The following is a 5,282-nucleotide window of genomic DNA, read 5'->3' as shown; positions in this document are numbered from 1 at the left end:
CAGCAATATTTGACCGTTCATTTTAAAAAATCCATTACAAACAACTGTTAAAAACTATACAAATTTGAACAGAATGGTTCGAAATAGGAAGCTTTGAATGATTAAATTTGTAATGAGTTAAATTTTCAGTTTAAACGCTAAAATTTTAATTTGAAAAAAGATTCAGAATTAATTAAAAACTTGAAATTATTTCAAATGATTTGGAACACGATTTAGACTTTTGCAGATTTTAGAAAAATAAGCTTTATGAGAATTGTACAGTATTTAAAAAGAATAACAAAAATTGTTGTGAATGCTAAGAACATTGAAAATGATTTTTTATTTTGACAAATAAATTTTAAGTAAGTATTTGAAAACATTTTAAAAATAAAAAAAAAGAATCCGGAAGATTTTAAGGAAATTTTTTTATTTTGCAGTTTTTTTAATTTTAGGAAGAAAGTCTAATTAACAAAATATATCAATTTTCAACCCAAAAGTTTACTTTTTAACAAATTAAATTAATATTCTATCAAATAATTGGTGTTTTAACTAATACAATGTACAGGATGAAGTTTCAACAAAAAATTGAATAGTTCAATTTCCAGATAAAAACGATTAATTTTTTATCAATTAGAATAGTTACATTTTCAGATTAAAAAAATAATTTTTAATCGAAAAAATAAATTTTCAATAAAGTTGTTAAATTCTCAACCAATAACATGAATTTTCGACCAAGAAAATTAATGATCTACAATAAAAGACAAATTTCAAACAAAATACATGAATTTTCAACGAAATTATTTAATTTTAAAGTCAAAAAACGAATAATCTACAAAAAGTTGATTTTTTCAGCGAAAAATATGAGTTTTCAATCAAAGAGTTAAACTTTCAACCAAATAGTTAAATTTTTAACCATAATTATCAAACCTTGTTGAAAAAAAACAGTATTTCTTTGACAAAGTAATTCAACTTTTAGTGAAATAATCGACTTTTAAGCCCAAGAAGATGTACAGTTCATATTTCAACCAAACAATTGCATTTATGACCAAAAATGATACATTTTTAACCAAAAAGATTAAATTTCTACCAAACAAGGTCAATTTCCAATAAAATATATGAACTTTTAACAAAATTATTTAATTTTAAATTCAAAAAGAGTATCATCTGCAAAAAAGCTGAATTTTTAACCCCAAAATATGATTTTTCAACCAAAATTTTAATTGTCGACCAAATAGTTTAACTTTCACTTACAGTTGAAGTACTTAGTAGAAAAATTAATTTTTTCTTATTAAGGATTCATAATTATAGTTGCAAATTCAACTTTTTGTCTCCAAATTAAATTTATTATTAAAAATTTTACCTTTTTGTTAAAATTGCATCTTTGGGCGTTAAAAGTCAACAATTTGATAGAAAGTTAAAGTATTTGGTCGACAATTAAAATGTTGGTAGAAAAATCATATTAGTCAAAAATGCAATTGTTTGGTTGAAATATGAACTGTACATCTTCTTGGGCTTAAAAGTCGATTATTTCACTAAGAGTTGAATTACTTTGTAAAAAAACTCTTTTTTTCAACAAGGTTTTATAATTATGGTTAAAAATTTAAATATTTGGTTGAAAGTTTGAAATTTGTCTTTTTTTGTAGATCATTAATTTTCTTCCTCGAAAATTCATGTTATTGGTTGATAATATAAGAACTTTACTGAAAATTTATTTTTTCAAATAAAAATTATTTTTTAAATCTGAAAATGTAACTATTCTAATTGATAAAAAATTCATCGTTTTTATCTGGAAATTGAACTATTCAACAAATTAATATAATTTGTTAAAAAGTAAACTTTTGGGTTGAAAATTGATATATTGCATGGCCGCCGCCTAGTCAAGACCTGTCGCGTGTGCCATTCTTTACCGGAAAAGTATTTTTACTTGCTCCCTGCTTGATGTTTTCATTCATAGTTTGACATTTTTCTGAAGTTGACCTAACCTCAAAACTGTATGAGTTTGCTGTGCTCTTACGTTCGCGCTCTCCTCATCATGGCACCTGGTGGACCAAAAGAGATAAACACTCTCCATACTGAAGTGATCTGTCGTGAGTGCAACTCCAAAGTGGTAGACGCGGTTTTTTGCCCTAAGTGCAATACCCCCCTACCATCCATCATGTGCAGCGATTATCAGGCTGCTAGATAACGGAGCATATTCTAGGTGCTGTGCTCCATGTCAACGGTGACCTGTTCCAAATGACCAGACAAATTACGTCACAATCCAGGATTTAGAAAGAGTTATCAATAATGCATTCACCGGGTTCCAGCCTCAACTAAAAGAAGTCTCAACAGCTGTAGCTAATCTCTCGTCAAAATCGACAGTCTGTCCTCTAGCATTGACAATGCTATTGTCAGAGTTGAAACGACAGAGAAATTAGTTGAGGACCTGTCAAAGAAAGTTGAGACTGCAGAAGGTAGGATTAACATGCTTGAATCTGTAAAAACTAGGTTCCAATCAGTAGATGAGCAAGCCGTTATTCAGAAATGCATGCTAGAAATAATGCAAAGGAGTGCTAAAAAAAGGAATTTGATTCTTTTTGGTCTCCCTGAGCATGCGAGCCCCAGTTCTAATGACACTGCTTCTATAGATACTCCCTCGTCTGTTATTGAACACATTTTGTCGGGCGTTGTCCCAGCTAAAGTGAAAATTAAGCAAACATTCAGAATTGGAGTATTTTCGCAGCAGCAAGTCAATCCTCGACCTGTCAAAATAGTGTGCGAAACTAAAGAGTCAACGCATGCGTTGGTCCACGCATTCCTGGAGCACAGAAAAGCCACGAGCGATGTGAAACCGAAAGAACTTTGGCTCGCATTCGACAAAACCAAAATTCAGCTGCAAGAAATTTCAAAAATAAAAACTACATTGGAGACCCATCGCCAGGGTGGGGAGGAGGATCTCAAGCTGACTTTTCGCCAAAGGATACCAGTTGTGAGGAAAATAAGTCAACACAAGAATTCAACGTCAATCCCGGTAGAGCCTGCGAGCAAAACATAACAAATGAAATTTCGCAAAGCAGTGTGAGTAATCCCTCTTTGAATTGCGTTAGTGTAAATACCAACGGCCTGTGTTTAGAGATATACTACCAGAATGTCAGGGGCGTACGAACCAAACTGCATTTGTTACGCATTGTCGTTCCTCTGATCTCCTGCAATGTTATTGTATTGACCGAGACCTGGTTAAATCAAAATATAAATTTTTCAGAATTAGGCTTTAAAGGTTTTGATGTTTTCCGTGGAGATCGTTGCAAATTGTCAAGCGATTGCGAACGAGGAGGAGGGGTTTTACTGGCCACCCGTCACAGTCTGGGTTGTATTCACATTCCCTCCATTATAAAAAAACCTTGAGCACATTCTTGTAAAACTTTCAGTAGGCTCTATAACGCACATTCTAGGTGCTTTTTATATTCCTCCAAACTCTAGCATTAACAGATATATTGATTTCTATGTAATCTTGGAAGATGTTTCTAATCACTTCCCTTATGCCACCTTTACTATTTTTGGCGATTTTAACATGCCCTACGCGGATTGGAACAGAGATCTTGACAGGGGTCCCAGCTGCTCATCAAAGGCTGGATCGTCCAGATTACAAGCTGATTTCGTGAGCGTTGTTTCTGATTCTTTAGATTTTTTAAATTTGACCCAAATTAATGACAATCACAACGTTCGTGGCTCCTTGCTGGATCTCATTTTTACTAATCACAACCCAGACAAATGTCGCGTGGCTATTGATCCCCTACTACCTGTTGATGATTATCATCCTCCCCTATTACTTGATCTAGTAATTAGGAGCGGTTCAGTCCAAGCTAATACTAGTTTAAATCATAATACTAGATCCGAATTCAAAAACGCTAATCTTTCTGCGATTTGTACTTATTTAGGGGAAATTGACTGGTCAAACTTACTTACAATTGCAACGGTAGACGAGTCTGTTGACATTTTTTATTCTCATCTGTATCTAGCCTTTGACTATTTTGTACCTGTAAAAAACTTTAAAACTTCTAGCTTTCCCTCATGGTTTAGCCGAGATCTAATAAATTTAATTTTAGCTAAAAAGGCCGCTCACGCAACGTACAAACACACAAGAAATTTAAGCGACTACTTGCAATTCTCATTTCTAAGAGTGCTGAGCAGTGAACTGTCCAACCAATGTTACAGTGATTACATTATGAGAACTGAAAATTCTAATATTGCCAACCCGAAACGTTTCTGGGTTTATGTCAATTCGATTAGGCAAATCAACGATATACCTAGCCAAATGTACTTGGGAGATAAACACGCCGATACGAACGAATCCATCGCAAACATATTTTCTAATTATTTTAATTCAGTATATACTACCCCCACAGAGGAGCTTAAATTTCAAACTGCCTTATCTGACGTTATCGATTTTTCCTTTGTAGATATAGCCGCAGAAGATATCAAAGTAAAATTGATGAACCTCGATGCGAACAAGGGTGCCGGCCCTGATGGTGTTCCTCCCTCCTTGATAAAGTCATGCTGCCTCGCACTAATCGAAACGCTTCAAATCATATTTAATAAATCAATTATTAACGGGTACTTCCCGTCGGTTTGGAAAAATGGTATGATTATGCCTATCCATAAAGATGGGAATCGAAACGATGTCAAGAATTACAGGCCAATAACAATCCTTAGTGCAATTCCTAAAATCTTTGAGAGCATCGTACATGAGAAGTTATCTCTAGCTTCAATCAATGTACTTATAGATGAGCAGCACGGCTTTAGGAAAGGGAGGTCTACGATCACAAACCTTTGTGAGTACACGTGCTATTGGTCAAACAACCTTGAGGCCGGTCAACAAGTTGATGCGATTTACACCGATTTTTCTAAGGCCTTCGATAAGGTCGATCATGGCATTCTGGTGACAAAGCTTAGGGCTCTGGGAGTCTCCGCAAACATGCTCTCCTGGCTCACGAGCTATCTGAGCAATAGATTTCAATCTGTCCGCATAAGAGACCGTTATTCTCAAGCTTTTCACGCAACATCGGGCGTGCCCCAGGGATCTCACTTGGGGCCTCTCTTGTTCATTCTACATGTTAATGACATTCATACTACAATTAAATGTTGCCTTTTTTACTATATGCTGACGATTTGAAACTTTATAAAGTCATCCATTCCCGCTTAGATTGCAATGAGTTGCAGGTTGATCTTGATCGCTTGCAGGTTTGGTGCGACTTGAACGGGATGCAATTTAATGTAAAAAAATGTGCAGTAATCTCATTTTCAAGAAGAAAACTAGTCTCTGA

Source organism: Belonocnema kinseyi, chromosome 4 (assembly GCF_010883055.1).
Source record: "Belonocnema kinseyi isolate 2016_QV_RU_SX_M_011 chromosome 4, B_treatae_v1, whole genome shotgun sequence".
NCBI lineage: Eukaryota > Metazoa > Arthropoda > Insecta > Hymenoptera > Cynipidae > Belonocnema > Belonocnema kinseyi.
This window is presented reverse-complemented; position numbering follows the sequence as displayed.